The sequence below is a fragment of the Glossina fuscipes genome, unplaced genomic scaffold (genome assembly GCF_014805625.2).
Source record: "Glossina fuscipes isolate IAEA_lab_2018 unplaced genomic scaffold, Yale_Gfus_2 2, whole genome shotgun sequence".
In the NCBI taxonomy this organism is placed as follows: Eukaryota; Metazoa; Arthropoda; class Insecta; order Diptera; family Glossinidae; genus Glossina; species Glossina fuscipes.
The window spans coordinates 32,282,666-32,292,064 of record NW_023998416.1 but is presented as its reverse complement, the minus strand read 5'-3'; the positions used below and the strand labels follow the sequence as shown (position 1 = coordinate 32,292,064).

At 36.9% G+C, this 9,399-nt stretch overlaps 1 long non-coding RNA gene across 1 annotated transcript; it reads left to right on the top strand.

Annotated features, from left to right (window-relative positions):
• The first annotated feature begins 1,427 nt into the window (after window positions 1-1,427).
• On the top strand, window positions 1,428-2,560 carry LOC119632986. The gene is made up of 3 exons (XR_005246839.1): window positions 1,428-1,492; window positions 1,684-2,438; window positions 2,500-2,560. It is a non-coding gene; the product is annotated as an uncharacterized LOC119632986 (long non-coding RNA).
• Window positions 2,561-9,399: the final 6,839 nt, after the last annotated feature.

Genomic DNA, 9,399 nt, shown 5'->3' with positions numbered 1-9,399 from the left:
ACATTTGTCGCAAGTCATGTTACTTTCCGTGAATATGGAAATCCTCTAAATGAATGCCAATTCTTTAACCAAATAAAGCCGGAAATAGCCTCTCAGCATACAGACCTATAAGACTGCTTTCGGCAGTCAGTAGAAACTGTTGGAAAAAATTCTCAAAAAGAAGTTTATTCCCCATATATATATATATATATATATATATACCCATCACCGAATGATGCGGGATATATTCATTTGCGTTTGCGACGTTTGCAAGAAGATGGAAAAGAAGATGGAAAATTTTTAATTTGTTATGCCCATTTTTACTAGCAGACAAAAGTTAAACGATGTTGATGCTTTCATGCTTAAATAGCGAATAAACAGAAATGTTTTATTATAACTAAGAAGCACATACACGAGTTGTAGATAAAGGTATGAGTTTAATAGAGACAGAGAGGCGCAATTGGAATGTAGTTTCTAGTATGAGACAATATTCAAAGACCACATCAGGAAACGGTTCCATTCCTCACTTCTTGAGTAAGAAACTCCACATTCCCAGGTATTAAAGTAGGTTCATTAGGCTTGGCCATATGTTGTGTTTCTAGTTGCCGGTGCCGCTCTTTTTATTCCAACTTTTGGTATTTGCCTCGGGACGTCATCTCACAGGCATGTTTTGTAGTTATATAACATAACGCCATAAGACAGGGCTAGATGTGCTCAATAAGGTCCCGCAGCGGTTCAGCGAATATATATCAGAAAGCCTGTTTATCTCTTGTAAACTATTTTCAAATTTGTCGTTTTTTGTGTAAACAGTGGAATCTATATATCGATATATTTTTGTATTACTCGATATGGGAAACGGTAAACCGGCGAAACTTGAACTAAACCAACTAAAAGTTTGATAACATGTAAAGTAAAGTAAATTAAGCAAACGTCTACATAGGTCTCCCAGTAACTATTATCTAATCACCCAGTAATTACTATATAGTCACCTTTAAATTATAAAAATTTGATAACCCTAATAACATTAAAAAAATCGCTTCATTGTGTAGGAAAACTCTAAGTGAACCCAATTTTCCTTAAATTTTCTTTTTCAACTTTCTTTCAGCGTGAAAAAACGGTTAGCTGGGGTTTTTTGAAAATAACACCCAAATGTCAAAAATACCAAAATTTTGTTACACAATAGAGATGCATCAAAAGTGCAAGTAGCAACACCATATTTTAACAGTGAAAATAGATATGTTAATGCAGTTTAATGAAAACACCACTTGACCTCTACGCGACTTTACTTCCACGGAAACGTTTTTTCACAGTATTAGAGAGAAAACAAGCGATGAGATTGTTTCTTCTTTATTTTAGAGTTGATCTTCGTTGCAAACAATTCACAACGAAAATTGCTTCTTCTTATTCACTTTCGTCCCACAATTAAGCGCAATATTTCTTCTTCTTGTTCATATCCGTATACAACATTTCCATCATTTGTGAAAAGTTTCCAAGTTAAGCCAAAGAAAATGTGGTAAGTTATTTTATTATTTTAGTAAATTGCGCAGAAAATAAAAACATACCGCTTTATTACTTTCACACTTGCGATATTCATTGTAAAATTCTATCGTTAGATAACAGCAAAGTTTTTATCTTTTTTTTTTTTCATTAATGTGAACGTTTGTAAATTATTTTATGCATGGATTCAATTTTTTTTTTGCACAGTTCGGCAAGAGCGTCATAAGCGTTTAAAATTGAAATGGCGTCCTGCGGTACTGCCGCGCCGTAATGGCGGTAAAATGGTACATGGAGGTGATTATTTTCGGTAGCAGAAATGCAGTCCAAGAGTTCGCAGCCAAACTTGCTCGCGCCGCCATCTTGTACTGTGTTGTTGTCTGCAATGTATTAAGGATAGGTTCGTGTAAAGTTCAAACACAATGACTAGCAATTTGAATGCCGTAAAGAGAGCTAGGGTCAAAAAGATCCGGTATTAAAGAGAGGTACAATATGAAGATCATGCTCGGTTGCTAAGACAAGTGTTTGGAGATTTACTACTGTTGAAAATATAAATATCGAATAACGCACGCTCGGAAGTCGACAAGATTAACTTACGTTTTAGTGCCTCACAACTGCTTACCGAATCGCGAAGACACGATTTTCAGGATTTTTGAAAGACTGTCTTCATAACATATTTAGTTAAGGAATGAACAATACAGACAATTTGCTCGCTTTGTTTCGCTCAGTCTTTAGTGGAATAAGTGTGGCGTGCGGCACTTATTAATAAGAGCCCCGACGAAGAAACTAATAAGAAATACATCTATTGCCGTTATAGCGTTTATTACCCACCCTCTTTAGACGTTTATTCAAATTGCTGGTTGAAACCCCGTATTAGTGCATCATGACAACCACCAAAGCCTCTGAACTATTCAACAGTACAATAAAATTGACTCCATTTTATTGCAAACATATTAAATGAACATGTGAGTGCGTCTTGAAATAATCATGTTTTATACGTGTTTTTTAAACTCTCCTTTCTTGCAGATATGCGTCGCCAACTACAAAAAAAGGGATTTGCAAATTTCACGTCAAAAGAAAATTCATTGCATCCTAAAAAAAGGTCTCGGCAGAACATTTTAGGTATGTTTCCAATAATACTAAATAATTTAGTTAAATTAAGTCAATGTTTCCTACTTCGACGAGTAGAAATTTTTATATGAAAATAGGAGGTTTATTGAACTTACTATTGTAAACATATTTTAAATTGTTACCTATAAAGTTTTCCACAAAAGTTCAGTTTTAAAAAGCACGCGCTGTAAGCTTTTCAATTAATCTTTAGAGATTCTGACAAAATTTAAAATGCTTATTTAAAGAAAAGCTGTTCGTGATCTTAAAAACATCCCAAATTGTTGGTGATCTCGCTAATGTCCATCTCTTTTATTTGCACCTTCGGGAATTTTTTCAATGACGACAATCGTGCTTCCTTTAATTTTATTATTTGTAACAATGCAAGGAAAAGTTCTTGTTACACCTGTTATTATCAAGCAGACTATTCAATAGTCTGTTTAATCGCGATAGGTTTAGCTTCACAACAGGAATGTCAGTTTTAAGTTCGCTGCAGAGAAGAAGTTCTAGATTTATCTTTTAAACTACGAATGAATTTTAACTGAAAGAGATTTGGATTTCACGCTTTCATGTCATTAAAAACCTAATTGTATAAATGAGGGCAACGATTTTGATGCTCACAATTTATTTTCAACTAACTATACAACGCACATAATAGTTCCTTAAGTGCAATTTCGTCTTTTCATTTACCATCGCCGCAACTCGCATTCCGTGAACGAATCATGCAGAGAATGTAATATTTCTTATAGGCGAACTATGTTATTGCTTGCCTTGTGCTTTGGGCACCTCGGCCGGTTCTCTCGTTTCGTATTGTATTGTTGGCCAATGGTGAAGGTTCTTAGACAGATTGATTACGTTGGCAGCATTCTCTAGTCATGATACCATATCGGCCACAGAATGGCAGAAGATAAATGAGAGATTACGGCAATTCTGACGAAAATTACCCCTTTGACCGCATCTCCAGTATAATACTTCAACCTCTCTTTTTTGCGGTAGGTTGTTCTGTGTACCCATACGGAGTCGCTCACATAGTGACTTTCTCTTCTGCTATCGTGGCTGTTGTCTCACAAACTCGCTCGGTGTGTATCCTATCCGAATACTCTCCAGGAAGTGTAAGATGTGGTTACATCTTGTAATTTTCGTTACAGATACAATACTGTGCTAGGTAACATTGTCAATCTCACTCGTTGAGAAATCTTTCTCATTAGAATGACGTCGAAGGGTGCGACCGACTTCAGGGATCAAGATTGGCCTGCGGTTTAAGAATAGATTGTCAGCGATGGAACGTTGCAATATGAAAAATATAAAATAATCGTTTAGCATTTTTTTTTTGTTAATGTATTTATCAGCATTGATGTGCCGTCAAAATTTTAATTGAATGGTTATGGCGTAATTATACATTCAGAAAATGAAATATTTATTAATTATTTATTGGTTTCCAGTGATAATTGCGACAATAAGTTTAAACGATAAATCAGTGAGCATTGAGAAAAATCCAATGAAATGTTAACATAAGGCTTGTTTTTTAAAACGCATACACCTACACCACCACTTTAAGACTTACGCTGACTTACACATGTTGCATTACTTAAAGTATGATGAATATAGAATATCGATGAAGTCGAGCTGGCTTGCTGTAGCGTTGAATATAATGGTTTTGTTTCATGATGATTATTTCAGATTATTGCTACTGCAGTTAAAGATTTAATTTACCCATTTTCCGAAATATTGTAGTGATTTACCTTTCACAACGTTGAAATTTTATCAAGGAAGCAACCCTATGTTTTTAGTTATTATACATTATCGAGCAATGTATGTTTTCGTCATTTCTACCATTTCGTGTAGTTCTTCGCGGTTCCAGAAGTCCTTTCTTCGTAGTTACCATAAGTACTCAAAGCAAGGCAAAGCATTATTGTAAATTCGTGTTTTCTCAGATCATGAAGAGCTAGAACGAAGTCTTTGGCAACCCATTTCGAATTTCAAATGCATTAAGTTTTGCCAAAATTTCCATTTTCTGCCTTAGTTATTGTAAACGCGCTGATCCCATAATGGCAGCGAATAAAATTTATCTTTTGCGGTGTATGCCAAAAACGGGAATAGGTGAAAAGCATGTTGTAAACGATTAAAAGAATTAAAATTCGTTTCATATAAATAGAAACAATGCCAACAATCCCAACAATGTTGCAACAATCATTTCTTTAAAGATCAAAACATAAAAAGAATGAAAATAACGTAATGGAATTAAAAAAAAAAATCGGGGTACAAGATTGTTGTTGGTAGGCTCACATTCAATAATTCAGCAATGCATCAAAATAAAAATATGCACTGAAAAACCACTTTGGACGAAAGGTTTCCTAGGTAAAAATTGTATATATTAAATTATAAAATTCACTTATACGTCAATGAGATGAAAATTTTAATGAAAATAAGGTATTTTTGGTATTTATCGCCCATATACTGGTAGCTTGGTTCGTCAGCGCCATATCAAGCTCTTGTATCGTCACAACTGGCTACAGTGGTTTATTTAACAAAGAAAAGACAAGATAGGTCTATGTTGAGATGGAGCAAATTTGAAAGTGCTAACACACTTCAAATTGACGGATAGGACTTTTGCAGCAAGGTCACTTTTTATGTGATTCTCAGAGGCGTCAGGCGCCAGTCTCGACACGGGGGTTACTGCCGTCAAGCAGACTTTATTCGTATTAGGAACGATGGCATTTACAGGTAGAGAATTTTGAGTTGGGAACTTGCTTGTACAACTCGTGCGACTTGCTCAGCATGATGAGCAGCGGACTCACCCGAGCAGTTAGGGGTAGATGCGGATTTATTGTTGTGATAAATATTATCGGAAAATTTAGACAGAGTAGCCTGAGCGGCACCATTGAGAGATGATACGTTTGCCAGCTCAGCATAACTGAAATGAGAAGGGCGGCTTATTTGTAACTTGTGTTACCAGCTGAGTCAACGGTAGAGGAGATCCTCATGTCCCTTGCCGATAAGAATGGAACACTCCAATGAACCGTCGAAGAAGATTTAGGCGAAGACGGGGGTGAACTAGTGCAAGCTACATTACAAGTTGGTCTTTTACAGCTGGAGAAGGTGCTAGCTAGTTGATAGCGGCATTCACCGAACGTTGTATAATTTTTTCAAACTGAGACGATGGATATTTTTCCGTACTGGTTTAGAAAAATTACTATCTGATTTAATACGCTGGGGTAGATACAGACCTTTCACAATCCTTTTCAACTTTCTTTTTTTCTCAGATCGACGTGCGTTCTAATTGTCGGTAGATAGTTTCCACTAGGATGCTAACGGTCACACTAGTGTCAACTGTGGCTGTGATTCGTTGCCCCGTGCGGCCAAATATAACGGTGATTCTGCTTTTTCGAAGTGTAAATTTTTGGCAATGTCTCGTTTAGGTACTACAGTTTTGTCAGCGTTGGCCTACCAGTTTGTTAACTTGATTGTGGATGAGAGATATTATTTATAATTGGCGTTACATCTGTATACTCTGACGATGATTTACTCGCTGCTGTAAAAAACTTATTTCTAGTTTCGTATGCCGCCATGCACCCCGAATCTACTAGATTAGTTGAGTCGTAACACCCAGTTGTCAATTTTGGTCTCGTGGGCCGGCACAGACCCCGATTTTACCAGATTGAAGTTGATGCGTAAGGTTCTGGATTGTGCTGAGAAAGACTATAAACAATTGATGATCCAGCATTTGTCCTATTTGTGACGCAGTGAAGCCTAGAGGCGTAGAATCCTGTGTTCGTGGTAAAGGTTCTTTCGCAAATCTGACCAGGAATGTCAGAGCGAATTAGAGAGAGACCTGATTTTTCATTCGCTTAACAACTCTTTTTTCCTCTTTTTTTTATTTGACATTTCTCTTGGGTTTTCCTCTTATTACAAAAATAAAATTAAACAAATTCTTAATATATTTAAAATAATTACATTTATATTCAGATAAATTTTTCAATGTTCAAGAGGGTTAAATATATTTATTTATGCATATAAAAGAAGTATAATAAAGGGAATACGTATATAATAATAAGACTTTAATAACTTAGGGTATCACACAAAAATTATGAGTGCGAACGAATAAAACAAAGAACCTCATAAGATGATGGTTAAGCGCAGCTTAATATCACGATGGTTAGGCATTGCAGTTAATGTTGAAAGTGATGATGATGTCGAATGAATTAAATAACTTTTTTTACTTAAAATTTTATATAGAATCGAGTCAGCAAGATGGCTTTTGTTTTATGTTTGTAAGCAATGATAATGCACATGTTGCAAAAAAAAAAATGCAATTTCCAAATAGGCACACAATTGAATGTTTTACTGAAATTTTTTAGTATACAATAATTTACAATATCTTAGAATTTCTTCGAGTCATTTAATCTCGGTTTATTTATTTTAAAAAGAAACCGTACACCGTATTTCGTTAAATTACAATTGACGTTACTTTTGTTTTTCTCTAGTTTTACACGACACCCCCTATACCTTTTTTCCTCCAAAAAAAAAAAAACTCAAAGAAATGTTCCGTGAGTGAACTTAACAATTACTACAACGCAAGGGTACATTCTTAACGAAAATTGTTAAGTAAACCCACATGTTGCAGGGGTTTATTTCTTTGCCTTTGCCTCGGTTGAAATCGCTGATGTCCGTGAGGTTTGCGCTGCTTCATGCTTTTCCTGTAAAACTCGAAGTCTTGTTGTAGCTCCGGAGTCATGTTCTTCTCCTACAAAGTGTCTTCGTAATTCGTCGACGATTCCAGTCGTATCCAATTGAAATCCTGTTAACTGCGCCGATAGATTGTCTTTGCGGACCGTGTAGGCTCATGTTTTCCTAAGTACGTTCGCTATCTTACAACTATTTGTTAATACATCTTGTACAATAATTGCCTCAGAGTGCTCTTCCACTGTTAGTTTTCGTTAAACTGGGTTATGTCTTTTTTTTACAATCTTCCATTTTTATTCATTGCAAATTGGTTTCTTATATACTTTTATTTACCCTACTCATTTTTATTTATCTATTTCCAACTGGTTACAAAAACATATTCCAATCAAAAACTAGAATAATTACAACACAAGCCATAATCTTCGAAGCAATTTATATTACCCAGCCCATAACTCTTGATAGAATGACAGGTAGACAGTGGAGACACTCAATAGAAGGAAAATTTTTTACATTTGCTTAAATTACATGACAGAAAACCAGTTATTCAAAAACGCCAATGCATATTGCAGTCCTAGAGTCATTCTTTTACATGGGAATAGTAAAATTAGCTTTCCATGCTAAGGGAAACTAACCAAGACTTAGAAAGAATTTTCCAAAGAGGTTAGCTATGTCAACATCCTGCGACGGTGTGTCAACATCATCTGAATTCTCCTAACGCATCTTTTGCCCCTTCGCAACGGATTGAGTCCGAATTACGACTCTACCCCCGGATTGGTTTAATGCCATGGACCCTAACGCCCAACGTCGGTGCCACATGTTCTACCACCTTTTTGACCACCTCCTTAGCTGTGTCCGCAGTATTCCTACTACGGACAACCAAAGACCAGGTTTGCACTGATTTTGGCGGTACAACGGTCCGTGGCAGATTTAAAAGATCCGCCGCCTTTCTGCAGCTCCTCGATGCGGCCTCTAACCCCCATTCACTCCGTAGGACACGGCGAACCTGTCCTACCACATTCAAAAATTTTTCCTTCACTCTTGTAAAGTGAGGAAGAAAACTCATCCTTTCACCTATGCTAATACCTAGATATATGACAACAGTCTTGTACCTAAGACTAGCCCCATTCATTCTAATCATTGGCGGTCGACCGTGTGAGAGGCTACCTTTCAATTGCATCATCACGTTTTTCTCCAGTGACACACTCACACCAACACCTTGCCCCCACTCTGTAACCATGTGTATTATACGCTCTCCGAGCTGCTGAATAACAGCTCGCGTTTGGCCTTCGATTAGGATGAGCAGATCGTCGGCATATGCAGAAAACTTGCATATGCCATCTAGCCGCCTTAACAGAGAATCCATCATGATGTTCCAAATGTACGGACCACAGACCGACCCCTGCGGGCAACCTCTTACTACGTCTCTTTGCACCATGTCGATGGTACTAAGAGCACATGCGCGTCTTTGAGAGAAATAACTTGTCCAGAGGTTGACTTCTGGACAATTTACCTCTCTCAGACTGCCAAGGACTTTATCGCATCTCAGATAATCAAACGCACCCTTGAAATCTACAAATATCCCTAACACATACTTTGCTTCGCTAGCATCAACGCATTTCTGCACATGCAGCCAAGCATCCTCGGTAGAGAGTCCCTTTCGGAACCCGAATTGTTTGTCAGACAAACCCGAATTGTTTGTCAGGAATCTCCAGAAGCCTTTTTACCATCACCCTCTCCAGCACTTTACTAAGCACTGGGCGGAGACTGATGCCCCGTTAAGGGCTAGGATCACTCCTAACTTTATCAGGCGACTTCAGGAGCGGTACCACCCTGGCCACTTTCCACTGGGCTGGAAAAGTAATTGGCAGCACTGATGTATAACAGCAAACTTGTCCTGTCTTGTGTTGTGTTCTTTTCTTATATTTATTCAGTGCGCATGCGCGTACAAAAACATATGTAGCAAATTTTCATGAAAATTTTTTAATAAAAGAAAGTTAAATACCTTTTTGGCCTCTTTTATGTTGGTTTACACACAACTTATCTTTGTTACATTATTTATTAGTTTGCAAAACATGTTATTTCACAATTTTACACAATTTTTTCTGTTATTTTACTGTTTTTTTCGTACACTTTTGT